Raw genomic sequence first — 18,858 nt, 5'->3', positions numbered from 1 at the left:
TTCTGAATAAAGCTTATTTTTAATTGCCATAAAAATACAAGACAATAAAATGGTAATGTTTACAACATGAAAAGAAAATTCTGCCATGATGCCTCATTCTCTAGAAGATCCAGTCTAAGTCAAGAGGCATGTGGGACCTCCAACTCCCAACCCAGTGGGTCTCCCCAACAGCAGCCTGGGCGCCTGATAATCACCCCAAGCTGCAGCGATGGTAACTCACGTAGCCTTATCCCTGTCTCAGCGCACGCTGTCACCTTGAAACCTGCACTGTCTGTGATTTGAAACTCTCTCCTGCCAGCCTGGCTTATCTCCCCAACTAAGTGGAACTGCCTACAGGAAAGAGGAGGAGACCAGCCCTTTTCCCTCTTCTTTTATCCCTGCCCCTCGGGCCACTGGTAGGTCAATACCAACACCAGCCTCTTCCTGGCTTCCCCTGCGCTAAATCCTTGACAGCACGATGTCCTTACTGCTGACATTATAGATGGGGAAACTAAGGCTAGTGGTGGAGGAAGACCAGGAGAGCGTGATCAAGGCCATGATACAAGGGGCCAGGTGTTTCCCCCAACTGGGAGCACAGGCTGGCCTCGGCATGCAGTAGACGCACAGCTGGATTTCATTCTGCAAGTGTTCATCCAACAATCACATCGCTTGGGTTTAAAGCTAGATCCTGGAGAGAAGGCACCCCTAAAATTAGCTCTAAAAATCAAACAGTCACACCTGACAGTCTTTGCAGGCAGATAATATACAACGAGGCCTATCTGATTTCTGGCTCCAGTTACAATTTTTCACCACCAAACGCAGGCTGTAGTATAAAACACAGAATGTGACTTAGCATTTTCTCCACACATTCAAAAATACTTAATTTTTAAAAAGGATTACACAAAACAGGTCCTGCATGAGTCACGCAAGGTCATAAAATGATGCGAAGCAGCCACCACACAGGCCAGTTGGCATGTCTGCAAATGCAAATATTAAACATCAAAATCTGTTTTTAAAAAATGATAACACCCAGTGCCAGAGTGGGCGTAATGAAAAAGGCAGTCTCCTACATTCTATCGGCCATGAAAACAAAGCATCTCTTTTGGAAGTTGTTTGGCAAATGGTGTCAAATATTATTAGAAAGATGCCTGGAAATTAATCCTGAGTAATCTCTACTTCATATAAAAAGCTGTGTATGAAAATATACATCCCTGCACTACTAGCAATGGTGACAAATTGGCTGCTGCCTAAATCTCTAAATATGAAAAAGGTTAAGTGGATTACAGCGATCCACTCAGCAACGGGCTGCAGCTATTAACAACCGTGGTTATATCATCCACAAAGCACCAGGGAAAAAATGTTCTGTTCGTTCAGTCTTTTGGCATTAAAGAATCTGAAACTGTCCCCACTGTGTGACTACGACTATTTGAAATAAGAAGCCACCTGGAATAAATCATAGCCATAACTACTTTAAATGATCACTCTTCTGGGATGAGGTGGTTAAATAACTTTTTTTCTTTCTCTAGTTCTAAATTTCTTTTAATGTTGTTATATGCCATTTTTACATAATTAGGAAAGAATGAGTCTAAAAAACAATGACCAGATTTTTTTTTTTTGAGAGAGAGAGAATTTTTTTTTTAATGTTTATTTTTCAGTTTTCGGTGGACACAACATCTTTTATTTTTTTATTTTATGTGGTGCTGAGGATTGAACCCAGCACCCCGTGCATGCCAGGCGATCGCGTTACTGCTTGAGCCACATCCCCAGCCCCCCAGATTCATTTTATAGAGGCTCTGTCTCAACCCCCCAGGGCTGCCTACTCCACCTGGAACAGGCTGGCTTGCCCACTCTTCCGTTTATCAAAGCAAAACAAACTATACTTCAGCAAGGTGACCCCCACCTCAGGCCCACCACAGTCACAAATCTGCATCACCAATAAGTCTAGTCACAACCAAGAAAAGCATCCAGGTAACAGGTCACAGAAAAATACAGAACTTGCAGAAGTGGGGGTGATGGACAGCAACTTATTGTTTGAAAATGTTTTATTGGTTATAGTCACAATAACTGGCACAAAGTAGTCACTCAATAAATATTTGAGGCAGAAATGTTTTTGAAAGGGAAAATGTAGTCATTTGCCCACACTCCCCGAACACCAAGGCCCCAGCCACCTGGAATGACCCCTGCAGCCTGACAGTGGTCCCCTGAAGTCTGATCAACTGAAGCTCAGTCTCGAAGTGAGCACCTTCAACTGACAGGAAATTGATACTTTTGTCACCAACTTGAGAACAAATCAGTGAGAAAACTTAAATGTCACCATGAGAGTAAATGTCAAAGGGGGAAGGGTGACGGTAACTAATGTTTACTGAGCCTCTGCAACACTACCTGCAAACTCATAGAAATAGAAAGTAAATTAAGGGTTGCCAGGAGCCGGGGAGAGGAGGGAATCAGGAACCACAACAGCCAGTAACTACAGTCAGAAACCAACTGGGCTTACTGGTGTATTCTCTGCCTGCATCAGGCTGTCTGGACGTGAGTTCACAAATTCCTAACACTAACTACAGAGCTAAGTGGGCTAGGCTTCAATCCTGTCTCCTGGATTGACCAGCTGTGTGACCTCAGGCAGGCTGCTTCAGTTCTCTGTATCTCATTTTCTTCTATGAAACCAAGTAGAGACCAACCTCCTTAGGTTGCCATGAGGATTCACTCATTAAACACGCAGAAAGCGCTTGGTACAGTGCCTGGCACATAGAAAGCATTCAGTCAACATCAGTTAATTATTGTGGTTCTATTTTTTTGCAGATAAAAAAAAAACTGAGGCTCAGAGAGATTCAGTAATATTCTGTGCTCTTTTTACCAGAGCATACTAAAATCCACTCACAAGAATTATTATGACACACTCCACACACACACACACACACAATATAGGGTTGTCACTGCAAAAGGTAAGAAAATTATAAGCTAATTCAAAGTGACATGGGACTGAAAGGTGGTTCAGTCCACAGTAACTTGGGGATAATACCAGCTCACGTCATTGTTCTTCAATTTATCCATTCAACAAATATCTAGACATAAGGGAACCAGACAGGGTCCCTACCCTCCTGAAGGTCATACTTCAGAACATGGGGACCCAGAAAGAAAAGAGGAGGTGGTAAGATCTTACACGGGAGGTAAAACAGGATAAAGAGAGGAACCCTGATGAGAAGGGGTCAGGGGACCCATGGAAGAACACTGCAGCAAGAACCAGGCCCAAGGGAGAGAGGCCACACCTCTGCTTTAACAGACCAGGTGACCGAGTCAGGAAGAAGGCACAGGTGGATGGGATAAGGTCAGAAGAGAGGAAGACTCTGGTCATTCAGATAGAGGGTTCAGGGTCTTGTGGGCGACCGGCTGGATCTCAATGGAGAGCAATACGTCGTCATGGAGGGACTGAAGCAGTGGAATAACATGACGCCGTCTGTGAGACCAGAAACATCTCAGAAAGTCCAAGAGCCTAGCCCATGGGGCTGGGGACGTGGCTCGGTTGCAAAACACTTGCTAACATGTGCGAGGCACCAGGTTCAACCACCAGTTCTGCAAAGACACAGAGAGAAAGAGCAGCTAGCGTGTGGCTGAGACCTGAGGAAGGTCCAGGGTCCTATTATCCCTAAATTTTCCTTCTCTTTGTCACTAACCCCACAAAACCCTGATCGATCATGCCCCCTTTCTGGGCCTCTATTTCCAACAGAGATTTGGCTTATGTGGCTCTCAACCCTGGCTGCATATTAACATCTCATGAGGAGTTTATAAAACAGCACAACTGGGGATGGTGTGTCCCCACCCATCCTCATACCAGATTGGCTTGGTCTGGGGTGGGGGCCTCCAGTTGGCACTTTATAGCAAGAGCTCCCCAGGTGCAGCCACAGCTGGAAAGAACCTACCAAAGGGGGCTTCGAAGGCCTTTCCCCTCAATGGTGTAAGTCTGAACTTGGAAAGCTGCCTAAACACAGAACGTGCTGCCTTAAGAGGTAGCAGGGACGAAGTGGAGCAAATTATATGTCATGTTTGTATGACGGTGTCAAAATGAACCCCAATATTACATATAACTCTAATGCACGAATAAAAAAAGAAAAAAGAAGAAGCGGGGGGGTGGGGCTGGGGATGTGGCTCAAGCGGTAGCGCGCTCGCCTGGCATGCGTGCGGCCCGGGTTCGATCCTCAGCACCACATACCAACAAAGATGTTGTGTCCCAATAGCAAGACTGTGGAACCAACCTAGATGCCCTTCAATAGACGAATGGATAAAAAAAAATGTGGCATTTATACACAATGGAGTATTACTCTGCATTAAAAAATGACAAAATCATAGAATTTGCAGGGAAATGGATGGCATTAGAGCAGATTATGCTAAGTGAAGCTAGCCAATCCCTAAAAAACAAATGCCAAATGACTTCTTTGATATAAGGAGAGTAACTAAGAACAGAGTTGGGAGGAAGAGCATGAGAAGAAGATTAACATTAAACAGGGGTGAGAGGTGGGAGGGAAAAAGAAAGGGAAGGGAAATTGCATGGAAATGGAAGGAGACCCTCATGGTTATACAAAATTACATACAAGAGGAAGTGAGGGGAAAGGGGAAAAAAAACAAGGGGGAGAAATGAATTACAGTAGAGGGGGTAGAGAGAGAAGATGGGAGGGGAGGGGATGGGGGATAGTAGAGGATAGGAAAGGCAGCAGAATACAACAGACACTAGTATGGCAATATGTAAAACAGTGGATGTGTAACTGATGTGATTCTGCAATCTGTATACGGGGTAAAAATGGGAGTTCATAACCCACTTGAATCAAAGTGTGAAATATGGTATGTAATGTTTTGAACAATCAACAATAAAAATTAAAGGAAAAAAAAATTTTTAAAAAGATGTTGTGTCCGCCGAAAACTAAAAAATAAATATTAAAATTCTCTCTCTCTTTCTCTCTCTCTTAGAAGAAGAAGAAGAAGAAGAAGAAGCAGCAGCAGCAGCAGCTGGGTCCCTCCTTGCTGAAGACAGTCAAGCAAAAAGTACTCTCTTGTCTTTTCTAAAGATGAAACTCAAGCTTCAGACATTCTTCAACGGACCCTTTCCAAGAGATTTTTGTGGTTTTATGACTTGTTAGGTGACCCTCCAGAGGGTAAGTCTTAGGCTTCAGTGTCCTCAACTGGAACCAATGTCAACAAATAAACAGCATGTGTGCCTTTCCCAAGGCCACAGCAGACATCACTAATTGATCCCAGCATGCTCTCCTGCTGAGCCAGGACATCCCAAGAGGTCTGAGAATCCCTTCTTTGCAGGGCCCAAGCAGCCACTATCAATCATTTGAAGATGGACAAACTAGAACTCATTTGTCTTTCCTAGCCTAATGTCCCTAAAGTCTTTTTCAATCCCGACATTCTTTGAGGCAACGCTCCTTTCTATCATCTTAGTAACAATCATTAACTACCAAGTTGCCTGGCAATGAGCTCAGCCCATTTGAGGCTGGTCAGACCATAAGATCACATGTTCCATCCCCGAGGGCGGGTTTTGCTTGATTTCCTGAATCTCAGCCTCTTTGTCTTTTCCAGGTAAACGTCCCCCTCACCCCACCCCTGGCAGCTGCACCACCAACATTACTAGCCAGGGCCTGATACAAACTGTAAGATTAGAGCAAAGAAAAGCAGTCCGTATTCCTGGAAAAGTTCATCAACGCAGGTGCTCTCTGCTGTCACTAGCAATTGAAATGATAATAACAGTAGCAGCTGGCATTTACGGAGCATTTCTGAATGCCAGGCACCATGCAGCGGTTCACATACATTTTCTCATGGAATCCTGATCACAATCTTCTGAGGTATTTATGATCCCTATTTGGCACGTGAGAAAATTTAGCCATTGAAAGCTATTAAGTGACTATTGATCAAAAAGCAGAAGTGAGATTACAAGATAGCCACATACCCCGGGCCTGGGCAACTGCCCTCACCTCTCTGGACCTCATCTCTAGAATGGACACAATTAACTGTAAGGAAGAAAAGAGAGCCAAGCACATCATGTGTGACAGACAGTTCAGTGGACATTCGGGAACAACCTGCCAAAGTGTGGGGGATGCCCTGGCCAGGTCTGTCCAATGCTGATCTGGGAGCTCTCTTTTGGTTCCTGATAAGTTGTGTGAGCACCGAGTTTCCAGAAAGCCAACAGAGCCTCACTGGCCCCTGGTGGGCGTAAGACTTGAAGAGGGTTTCTCCTTCTGACTGCGCTCACCCTCGCTGGCTCTCGAGGAATGCTCTCTAATTTTAAGCCCTGAGGCTTCTGAACACTCTAAAAGTTGAAAATTGCTCCAGGGAGCTGGTGGGCAGGCGAACTTGGCAGTGAATCTCTTTGTAATGGGATCTCCCTTTGACTGCCGCCTATCTCCTGTGTGGAACTTGGCACGTCTGGCCTCACGCTCCCAGTGCTGCCGAGCCTTCCTCTCAACTCCACATGCCCTGCAGCAGAGCTTAGCACCACCCGTATCACATTAACACAGGCTTCCTCTCCCACCCCAGGCAAGGCGGGGAAAGCTACCATTGTTCCCAGTTCTCGAAGAAAGAAACTGAGGCTAGAAACACAGGGAAAAGTGTGGCAGAGGAAGGGACAGGGCACTGAGATTCCTGGGAGGGTGCCTACTCTCCCCTCCCAACCCTAAAAAGTACTCATTGGGCGGGCAGAGGGGTCGGAGGGGAATCCTCTCTGAGCCCAAGCAACCTGTCCCATATTCAATGCTCCTGTTAGTTGAGGCGTACTGACCCACTGGGAGGAAGTAAGGTACAGACACCAGGATGATCACATGGTGTGAAAGGACAGCTGGTCCTACTTCGCACAGTCAGGGCATGGGCCATCCTCACCGGGACTGCAAAACGGGGGTTTCTGGAGCATGGTTCTCACCAAGGCTGCACCCTTCCCCCCAACCATGGAACATGGGGCAACACCTAGAGATGTCGGTTGTCACAAGGGGGTTGGGGGGGTGCTACTGGTATCAGAAAAGTAGAAGCCAGGGATGCTGCTAAACATCTACAGAGCACAGGATAGTCACCCAAATCAACAAATAACCCAGCCCCGAGCGGCAACACTGCCAAGGTCTAGAAACTCTGGGCTAAAGGAAAAGAAGCTGTTCCCAGTCGCCCAACCATACTGTTGGAAGACAGCAAAGCCTAAATGCCAGGTCCCATAGAAGAGCCAAGGTTAAATAAGCACTACATGCACATCTTCCCAAAGAAGTCAAAAGCCGGGCACAAACTCTGTAGTCAGACCCAGCCTGAGGGTCAGCGTTGTAACCTGCCCCCAACCGCAAACACACCATCTGAAATAAGAGCTGCTACTCTCCGTCCCCAACAATTTCCCTCCACACAGTACAATTCAGCGACCACTCTAGATGACACTCCCTGGCATCCAGAAGTTGTCTGAACACACCCTGGGTACATGACAACCCGAGCCAGGCCTCCACACCACTCTGCAGCCCCAACGCCAGGAGGGGTTGTGTTAATAAAGGGAACAGAAAAGGACCTACTAACTGCCACAGTCTGGATCGAGTGCGTCTCACACCTCCTCCCACATAATCCAATATTACCAATTCCACATATTTCCAATTCCAGATGAGGTGACAGGTTCTGAGGCTGCAGTGCCTGGGCAGGTGGGAGATCACAGGGTACAGGTGAAGAGCAAGCACTTGGGTCCACGCTTCTGCTGACACCAACACCCAGTCCCTTCCCATGTTCCTCTTTTTATGGGATGTCCTGATGTCATTTCATCTGTGCCTAATTTCAAGCTCTATAAAATTCAAATTCATTCACAATAAGAATGCCAAGACCCCTATACAATGCCATTGTCATCCTGTTTATTGGGACTGGAAAGGCTTCATCACACCACACAGCTCCAGGATCTACATCCCATGGCAAAGACACTCTTGTGTCCTGTGGCTCTGGGAAGCATGTCTCTGCTGCCACATCATGACTCTGAGCAGCAAGTCAACAGGTCGACCGCCCCACAAGAAGGCAACCATCCCCGCGGAGAGAACGTGGGGATCTACCATGATCCCCCGTATCCTTCCTGACTCAGACATGTTCTGGCCCCTGCAGACTCTCCTGTCCAGATCCCCCTTGGCCCAAAGAAGACCCCAGTTAACTGGTGGAGGTTCTGAGCCCTGGTTTCCCACACCAGACCACAGGATTAAATGAGTTAATGTGTGCAAAGTGCTGACAACCATTCAGAATAAATATTCAGTGTATGGTAGTTGTTTCTATTATCTCAATTTATCCTAAGACCAGAGAAGCACCAGAGATATGCTCAGAGATTTATTCACAAAGTCGTCTAAATAATGTTCATGGCAAGAAATTTTGCAAATAAACTGAAGACTAATCCTGGGACTAATTAGGTAAATTAAGGCACCTGCATATAATGGAATGGAAGAAACCAGAGAAGAAGAGCTACTGGCAAGGGGAAATGCCTTGCCAAACTGGCCCCCCTCGCTCCTGAGAACAACAGAAGAGGGGGCTCTCATGCCTCTCAAGGGTCTGTGAGGTAGAGATTTCTTTGTCTCCTGTATCAGCAGAAAAAAATTCTGATGCAAAATTGATATCTAGTCTATAATATGCCCATGTTTGACTTCAAAAACCATTTAAAAATACTTTCCACCGAGTAACAGTGACCTTTCAGGAAGAAGCCTTGTGTTTATCTTGTGGCTTCCTGGGGTACCCCTAGGGAGACATCTACACCAATTGTTAAAAAAATAATAATAATAAAATGAAAAATCTTAAGTTATGAAACAGGTGTGGGAGGGTATCCTATGTTAGTATATACAGAACAAGCATTAAAAATGACAAAGATCACCCATCAAAAGGTATTTGGTGTTAACTTGGAGAGAGTGGGAAGATTAAACTCTTCGATGTTTTTTTTTTCTTTTTTAGTATTTTTTTTTTAGTTGTAGATGGACACAATGCCTTTATTTTATTTATTTATTTTTATGTGGTGCCAAGGATTGAATCCAGTGCCTCACGTGTGCCAGGCAAGCTCTCTACCACTGAGCTACAACCCCTGCCCCACTTTCTTTTTTATTTACTGTATCTTCAAAAAAATGTTTATATTTAAAAAAAAAAAAAAGTACAGCCAGATGCAGTAGCTCATGCCTGTAATCCCAGCAACTCAGGAGGCTGAGGCAGGAGGATCCCAAGTTTGAGGTCAGCCTGGGCAACTTAATGAGATCCTCAGCAACTTAGCAAGACCCTGTCTCAAAATAAAAAAATAAAAAGAGCTGGGAATGTAGAAGAGTGGTACAGCACTCCTGGGTGCAATCCCCAGTACCCAAGAAAAAAAAGGACCCCTATGGGAAGGGAATCAACCAGAGCTTAGGCTCCTCCAGCCCCCTGGGCTACGAGTGCCCAGACACCCACAAGGGGGCCACTCTGTCAGATGCAGATCAGCACCGGAATGAGGGCAGCACAGCCAAGAGGGTCAGGCCTGCGTTGTAAGGCCAGACAAGCAGTTTGTGCCTCCTGTGCTCACCCAGTGGGTGGTGGCGACCTCTCAGGCCTCAGCTCCCTGTGCTGGTCATAAGTTCTCAGTCAAAGCACACGACCCAGCAGGCAGTCGGTGTAGCTGTCTACCAAACCCACCTGCCAGAACATCAAGCACTGACCAACAGCCTGTTCTGCCAGCAGTGGTCCCAAGAAGTCTCCAGAAGGGCAGATGCTAAAGGGCTCCTCAGCTCTCAGCTAGCCCACTCCTGCCTAAAGCAGGGCTCCAGAACACGGTCCTCCAGGGCCAGCTCCTGCATGGTAGTGCCCAGCACAACTGGCGAGTCCACTGGGCTTTTCACTATCTCTGGAAACAGAATCCACCTCCACCCCTCCCTCACCCCCAGCACCTTCTACCACCTCACTCCCTTGACAGTGATGTCCAGTTGCTTTTTTGTTTTGGGTTTCTTGGGGATTTTGAAATTCATTTTATATGCTGCTCAGCACCCGCTCGCACATGCACACACCCCCACCGGCTGTGTGCTCACTGCACAGTGCTCACCAGAAACGCTGACATCTTCTGTTCTAGCCTTCTTTTTAATACCGATCGAAACTTAACAAATTGACTTCTTTACCCACAACTTCAAGTACACTGCCTTTGATTTCCAAATTTCATTTTACAAGTACACTGCCTGGAATATATTACAGTGGACCCATACAAATTGTCAATAGTCAGAGGATGAAAAAGGGTACAGAATTTTTATATGGCTCAACTTAGTCATTCTGTAGGGACCAAACTAGAGGACACAGCTGATTCACCCCTTGTAAGCTAACCATAAATCTGAATAATCCTTAAAAGTGGGCTACACTACAAATGCACGTTAGTGCAGGGCAAAAGACAGGTATATGTCTGCACGTGGACATCAGAAAAGGGGCATCGCTGACAGCCTCTGAGTCATATCTCTAATAGGAATAACGATGACAATTCCCAGGGACGCTGTGAGGACTGAGTGGGCTCATGGATGGTCAAGGGCCCTACACTATAAAGTAAAAACTGTTTTTCATTTTTTTAATATTTTTATTAGTTGTTGATGGACCTTTATTTTATTTACTTATTTATATGTGGTGCTGAGAATCCAACCCAGTGCCTCACGCATGCTAGACAAACGACCACTGAGCCACAACCCCAGCCCCATGTTTTCAATTATTTTTAAATAATTTTTTTAGTTGTAGATGGACACAATGCCTTTATTTTATTTATTTATTTTTATGTGGTGCCAAGGATTGAATCCAGTGCCTCATGTGTGCTAGGCAAGTAATTTATGTCCGTGTCCCAGCAAAATGGTAAAATAGCAGCCACCCCCATTATCTAATGGGGGTTTATATCTTGCTGAGCACTTTTCATGCAGATTCCTTCAATCCACCACAGTAGTCCCATGGGATAGGTATTCTTATTGTCCCCATTACACAGATGTCCCCATTCTAAGAGTCGGCTGAAGGTCACAGGGCTAGAGGTGGTGGAGTCAGGACAGTCTGACTCCAAAGTCCACCCACTAAGCACTGGTGGCAATTCCCTCCACGCTCCAAACCAGCGGCATGCAGGACCGCAGCAAGGTCTGCTCTCCTGGGGGAGGAAGACCCCCACCCCATGCCACTTGAGAAGGCGATGGCCCCTGAGCCAGCAGCAGGAAATGCAGGATCACTCCGCTGCCCCGAGGAAACAGGTGGCACAGTCAGAGCAGACTCTCGAAGCCTCCCAACTCCCGCAACTAAAGCCAAGGATTATGCCTTTAGGGCTTTCCATTGGTGGCTTAAAATAACTCCTCTTGACCCTACAGAAAATGTACCCAGTGACAGGAGATGGCCACGGCCAGAGCTGGCCAGGTCACAAGATAAAGAGAAATGCTCAAGCCAACACAAAGAGAACCCTGTACTTTAAAGGCACACGGTCAATATCCCTGTGCTCCTTTTCGGGCTAGGACCACATGGCCATTCCTCAGTCACTTCCTGTGGTCACTTACCCTATACTAATCAAATTACACACGTTTGTCAAAAGAGCAATATAACTTGAATTGTGGTATCTTGTGATACCGGAGAAAACTCCAGTCTTTCACATAACATTGTAATACATTTGTCTGTGTGTGGTATATATGTGTACAGAATGCACATAACCCACTGTGCATTTAGATTTTATAGCATAATTTTAACAAATTCATAACTATGACTCTTGCCCTAGCTTTAGAATCTATCTCTTGAGTAAGTAGGATATTTCGACGTTTTCTAAAATGTTGTTCTTATAATTCTTTGTCCAGTAACAAAGAATTTTAGGAAAATGTGATCTCAAGTAACTTATCACCTACCCTGTGTGAGAAGTACCACTATTATTAGCATTTTAGGAATAGGAACACCAAAGATCAGAAAGGTCAAGGTACCTGCCCAAGAATACACAGCTAGTTGGGTGATAACCAGGACTCCAACTCGGCAGTCTGGTTCCAAATTAATGCTCTCTTATTATCTCTGAGTTTAGGGAACAAGGACTTCATCTAAATTAGGGGGAGAAAAACATGTTTGCAACAGAAATGAGAGTCAAAGAACTGACTTCCTTAATTTCCAAAGAGCTTGTATAAACTAATAACAAAAAGAATTTTTTTAATGAACAAGGAACTAACCAAAAAATAAGCTATGTAAGTGACTCCTAACCCAAGAAATGATATCCAACTAAATGAAATTTTAAAATATAATTAAATTGACATGATAGAATTTTTGACCTCCCAAGAGACTTGAACACATTAAAAATGTAACAAACCTCGCCAGGAGCAGTGGCACATGCCTGTAATCCCAGCCCAGCCACTTTGAAGGCTGAGGCAGGAGGATTCAAAGAGTTCAAAGCCAGCCTTCGGGGGGGCTGGGGATGTGGCTCAAGTGGTAGCGTGCTCGTCATATGTGAGGCACTGGGTTCGATCTTCAGCACCGCGTAAAAAAATAAATAAAATAAAGATGTTGTGTCCACCTAAAACTAAAAAATAAATATTTTTTTTTAAAAAGTGAGGCACTTAGCAGCTCAGTGAGACCCTGTCTCTAAATAAAAAATACAAAATAGGGCTGGGGATGTGGCTCAGTGGTTGAGTTCCCCTGAGTTCAATCCCTGGTACCCACTCTTGCAAAAAAAAAAAAAAAAATGTAACAAACCTCAATCCAGGTGAGAGTGTGGAGAAATAGCCTCTCCAAACCTAGGAGTTCAGGTGCAAACTACAGCAACATTCTGGAGGGCAACTGAACAACAACTCTCAAATTCTGAAATGCATGCATCTTCAAACCCAGCAACATTAACACTAGCAATATACTGGATGGTGACACTCCTGATGGTACAAGAACCATGCACCAAAGACCTTCTTCCCAGAAGGGACTTGCCATGGGGAAAGGAGGAGCACCAAAACGACTAAGTGCCCATCAACAGAAGAACCATCAAATAAACAATGGTAATCTACCCATCAGAATTCTAGCCAGTCATTGACAAGAATGAGTCAGATGGATAGGCACAAACATGATATAATCTCCAAAATAACTGAACAAACTCAGAGGCTAAGTACAGAACTGGGGATGTGGTTCAATGGTAGAGTTCCAGCCTGGCCCTGGGTTCAACCCCCAGTATGGGGGAGGGCGAGAAGGGCAGGGTGCACTAAGTATAGAGCATGTGCACTTAACTGCTCTACAAGGTAACTTCCTAGATGAATGCAGTACTTCTGTACATCACACAGAAACACTCTTTTTTTCCTGGAAGGACATTCACCTTTAAAGAGGACTGACTTTTCTAACCTTACCAGTCTCCCAGTAGCCCAGTCTCCGCTCCCCACTTATCCACAGGGATGAAATCTAAGACCCCCAGTGAATGCCTGAAACCTCAGAAGACTGACTGCTTTTTCCTTTAGATAGAATACCTATGATAAAGTCTAACTCGACAATTAGGCAAGGTAAGTATTAACTAATAAAATACTACAACTATAACAATATGCAGCAACAGAAGTTATGTGGTCTCTCCTCTCAAAATACAGAATTTTTTTATTTAGTATTTCAGACCTCAGTTTCCCATGGGTAATTGAAACCTCTGAAAGCAAAACCACACATAAGTGAAGGGGGGGGGGCTATTGTATATTTTAGATTGGGGCGTTTAAACCTATTTTAAAGAGTCGAGGGGCTAAGGGTGGAGCTCAGTGGTAGAGTACTTGCCTAGCATGCATGAGGCCCTGGGTTCCATCCAGCACCCTGAGGGGGAAAGAAAAAAAAACTCCAGTCTATGAAACTCCTGGAGTGCAATACAAAATTGTAAACACATGCATTCCTCTGGGAAAAGGATTATATCCTTTCACATTCTCTGTAAGGGTCTTGTACCCCCCACCCTCACCCCAGGAAGATTAAGAACCACCGTGTTCTAAACTGCACACTGCTGCTCCGTTTAGTATTCACCAGGCTGGGTCCTGGCGCAGGGCACCCAGAAAAACACCACCCCACTCCTGCCCTGAAGAAGCAGATAGTTTTTGTGACATAATAACGACATTGTCCGCCCAAGCCTCAGAAATGGCAGCAGGGTACAGCTTCCCTCTAACAGGAAGAAGGAAAAGTGGAACTGAAAATTATTTGCATGTTTAAAATTAGATCTGTGGGAGCTGGCCACTTCCCTTTCAGATCGCCATCCCCTCCCCAGCCTGCCCCCCACCCCAGTCCACTGTGTCATTACCACCACCCCTCACCCAGGCATTTACATGCCATGGAAATTCTCAAACAATAGGATGACTACAGCTGTCACTAATAAGGAAGTAATAACAAATTTCCTACAGCTCCTGTCCTCTCCGGGGTCAACAGAAAAGCTTCTGGAAAGCCAGCTCTGAGAGGTGGCAACAAAACTGTGTGGACTTCTCCGGTGTGAGCTATCTGCCACTTTAAGGAATCGCCACTCAGGGACTCTCTGCCCCTCTTATCACCATGGTTTCTCCTCTGGCAAATCCAGTGCCAGCCCCTTCTCTGACAGTGCAACAGGGATGTCACGTTCACAGCCAATGTCACAACTGTAACTGGTTAGCCGGGTGTGATGTGAGTTATATCTCACGTCCTAGCCGCTGATAGCTGCGAGAGCAGGCTCTTGTTCCTCACCCTGACTTCCGCTCAGCGCCTGTCCCCCAAGATTAAGCGATTTACCATCTTTATAATTTTGTGACAACCACATCACACATATGTAACTATTTATTCACTGTTTTTCTTTAAACAACTCTTTATTAAATTTAAACAAATTGATTTATCATGACACACGTAGCCTCATGCTACCTATAAAATCAAGGGCTTGATAGGAGGCTTACATTTTTAAATTATTAATACCCCCTAAAATAAATCATTCTTAGCATTTAAAAAAGTGTATTGTAGGGGCTGGGGATGTGGCTCAAGCGGTAGCGCGCTCGCCTGGCATGCGTGCGGCCCAGGTTCCATCCTCAGCACCACATACAAAACAAAGATGTTGTATCCGCTGAAAACTAAAAAATAAATATTAAAAAAAAAAAAAAAGTGTATTGTAGGGCTGGGAGTGGATCTCAGTGGTAGTGTGTGTGCTTCACCTGCACAAGGCCCAGAAATGAAAAAAAAAATTTAAAAAGTACTGTGATTGAGCTGGGTTCATCTTGCATGCTCCACAGTTGTTCCATACCATTCTGAGGGAAACACTTGATAAATATTTGTTCAGTCAACTAATGACTTGAAGCCCCATCCCCCCCCCTCTTTACCCCCCACAGCAGCTTCAGCTAGCAATGGGATTGCACTTTAGGCTGTACTTGGCAGTTCTTCTCCTATCTTATTTGATCCTCTCAACCACCCAGGGAAGCAGGAAGTATTAGTCCCATTTCCCAGATAAGGAAATGAAGAGTCACAGAGGTTAAGTGACTTGTCTATGCTTATGCAGCCACTAAGTGTCCAAACAAGGACCCAAACCCATTCCAGACCCCAATATGTCTCCACTAAGGCAGGCTTGCCTTTTAAACTCAGGCTCCAAGGAAACTTGAGCAGAAAAGGCAACTTGAGATGTTGTGTTACAAATGGAATCCACCCTACAGGATCTGAGACACAAAGAACCAAAAATGATTCCCCCCATATCAGGGTTCAGGGACCACAAGGCTAACTCCTGCCACAAAAATCGGCTGAAAACCTCTGACACACAGGACTTCTCACAGTGCAGGACAGTAAACTGAGATAGTGGACACATCAGACCTGGCCCTGCACATACTATTTAGGACTCTTTGGAAGTTCTGAAACTTAGTTTTCTCTCTGATAAAATGAGAACATGAACTGCATCGACTTCTTAGCATTTTGAAATGGTCAAATGAGATAATGCCTTAAAATCCCTAACAGTGCTTGCCACACCTAATGTTACCTATTAATTATAATATTTATCAGTGGCATTATGTTAGAGAAAATACACAGAAAATTGCATCTTATCCTGCACTTAAAATAATTCCCTTGGCCAAGAAGTGAATGAACTAAGAAGTAATTACTTATGATGCACTGGCTAAACTCAGGCCTACAGTCATTCAGCAACTCTACCTCAGCCTCAACCCAAGCAAAAATTATTTTGAGGAGCTAAATAGCTTCTTGCTGACCGAAATTACTCATTCAGGAGCCAGGATTCTCTCTGCTTAGGAAAGCTTGGGTATTCCATGGTTATCTTTATCATGGGGCTGAACTTGAAGAAAGCTCAAAGTCACAGTCTAACCATAAACCAATTTGCTCTGTTTTCTTAAACTGTCTGCAAACAAAACATAACCATTTGTTTTTCTGTTCTTGTTCTGAAGCAAAACAAAAATACTTAAAGTCACGCCTGTGATAAAGAGAAGTCAAAATATTTTTTTTTTTGTACTCTGGAAGAAGCAGGTAAGTAATCAGGCTTATGGAATAGTTATAATAGATAATATACACAAACAGTTATTATTCACCAGGAAACAAGAAAGCAAAGAAAAAACAAACCAAAACATTGCAAGACCAACAAAACTGGTCATCAGTGGCCAGCTTTTTCATTTTATTTTGTCATTGTAAAGCAGCACACTATCAAGCTGATGTCATAAAAAAAAATCTATCAGGAATACATCTCAAGAGAAGGAGGAAAAGTGGGGAGAATGTATTTGTCACATTGCCTGAAACATACACACAAAAGTAGGGTGCAAAAGTGCTACTAGAATGGGTGGAGTCAGACACTGCAACCAGTACAGTCCTCATGTTGGAATCATCTCTGATCGTCCTTCCTGTCTTAGAGAAGGGGAATGAGATGCCAGGCTCAAAAATTGCTTTTCCGGGCCTACTAAGTACTGAGTCTTCCGGTATCTCAGTTTTCCAGTTTCCATACCCCATTCTCATTAGTGTCCTAACAGAGCTACTTCTTTTCCATGACTTCTCCATTTTTTTTAACCCATTACAGGTGATCCCATTTTAACACACACACAATCCAAGCCTCACAGAACCAATCAGCTACTAGGGAGGGAGTCAGATACCTTCCCTCTTGTTTCCTAAACAAACAAACTGCAGAAATATCTCAAATCTGATTTGATTTTTTTAAATTCAATTTACACTCACAGTTTGGAAAGTACACAGTGACGCAGCACCATGCCTATGGTTAAAAGTAAGATCAAACTGAAAACATCAACAAAAACAGCATTATAAAAATAATAAGCATAGGCAGGCAACCCAAGTTCCAATCCTGGCTTATGTACTATCTGGCCAGGTGACGTTGGTCTGTTCATTGTCTCCTCTGGACCTCAAAAACCTCATCTAAGCAGTTTGAGGGCTCCGAACTATCTTCAAATTCCAAAGATATTTCTGAGTCACCTCAGAAAATGCAATAATTCCCTGAAATGTCCAATACCAAAATGAACCGTTGAATGTGAATTTTGAAGATGCTTTTTCAGAGGTCCTATATTATAACATAACCAAAAAAACGAGAAATATAAAGAGAACTCTCTTGAGTTTCTACAGAACAAACCATAGAGGAAGGAAATATCTGAATACAAGGTGAGTGGAGAGTGGCAATACAGTAATGAAATACAAGGAAGGATTGGGAAAGAAATAAATTTACCCAAGAAACTTTTTGCTGATTCAAAGCACAGCTAGCAACCACCATGGTTGAAACAAAAAAGTAAATAATCTGTATGTACCAAATTAAACTAAATGTAAATGAAGCTTGAATATTTCTTTAGTATAAACTTTGGTACAAGAGATCTTCAAATATGAGGCAATTTTTTTTCTTCAAATTTCCTTACAGAGACAGGGAGAAGACTGCCCATAAACACTGGGCTACACAGTTGGTGCTGTATCCATTCTACACTTGCTATTAACTGAGGATAGATGGAGTAGGGAAGGCAAGTTCAACTCTTTTTTTTCAAATATTTATTTTTTAGTTGTAGTTGGACAGAATACCTTTATTTTATTTGTTTATTTTTATGTGGTGCTGAGGATAGAACCCAGGGCCTCACACCTGCTAGGTGAGCACTCTACCACTGAGCCACAACTCCAGGCCCACAAGTTCAACTCTCATGCCTAGTCTTCTGACACCTAATCCAGTGTGGTATTCTCTGCATGAGATCACAGTACCTCCCAGGCCATCAAGAGAACCAGTGTGAAACCTGCTGAGGAAAAGAAACCGATTGACCTTCTGGGTACTAAGGATTGGGACGGCCCCCAGGCCCCAGCCCCCTTCCTGTCCTGCCTGCTGGGCAACATTGCTGCCCCAGGGTGTATGTTTCGGTCCTCAGACAATCCTGTATCTGTGCATGAAAAGTTTTCCCCGAAACCAGGTTCCACCCACAACCAATAGCTCTCTACCCGGCTTTCAAACTCCATCTCCCTATAGTCGGTGCCCAAAACAAGCAAGGTTTTCATTAGCACAGTGCACAACAGGGGCACCACCAGGCCCCTGGCCGCTGCGGGTTCAAGGCTCTAGCAGGCTCCCAGAAGCCTGTGAGCATGAACCTGCTTGCTCAGCTCCTGCGGCCCCGGCCGGCGATTCCGCTCTTTCACTTCTCTCCCTCGGTTCCCTATCTGTAAAATGGGAATGTCCCCCAGCTGCCCTGCCTCACTCCCTATGGAAATGTCACGAAGGGGAAACAGCGCTTTCAGAAAGGTCGGTCACCAAAACGCCAGGCACAGCATTATCTAAAAAGTGAAGGGGGAAAAAAAGCGGTAGGGAAAGGAAAGCTGGCGCCCACAAAGCCCGAATTAGAGAGCCCTGAAAGCACCTTCTTCGGAAAGATGACGGGAAGAGGGCCGGCCACCTTTTCCCAGGACTGGGAACTTCCCCCTGAAACAGCGCCCTCGGCCCCGAGGTCCGGCGCCTCGCCCACCGCCCAGCTGCCCAGCTGCCCAGCTGCCCAGCGCCCGGCC

At 44.8% G+C, this 18,858-nt stretch overlaps 1 long non-coding RNA gene across 1 annotated transcript; it reads right to left on the bottom strand.

Annotated features, from left to right (window-relative positions):
* Positions 1-2,678: 2,678 nt before the first annotated feature.
* Positions 2,679-18,851, bottom strand: LOC125612114. Its single transcript, XR_007342433.1, has 2 exons — positions 17,985-18,851; positions 2,679-3,250 (listed from the first exon to the last, which is right to left on the bottom strand). It is a non-coding gene; the product is annotated as an uncharacterized LOC125612114 (long non-coding RNA).
* Between the last annotated feature and the right edge of the window lie 7 nt (positions 18,852-18,858).

The sequence above is a fragment of the Marmota marmota genome, unplaced genomic scaffold, assembly GCF_001458135.2.
Source record: "Marmota marmota marmota unplaced genomic scaffold, marMar, whole genome shotgun sequence".
Taxonomy (NCBI): domain Eukaryota; kingdom Metazoa; phylum Chordata; class Mammalia; order Rodentia; family Sciuridae; genus Marmota; species Marmota marmota.
The sequence above is the reverse complement of the archived record's forward strand: the minus strand, read 5'-3'. Positions and strand labels throughout refer to the sequence as shown.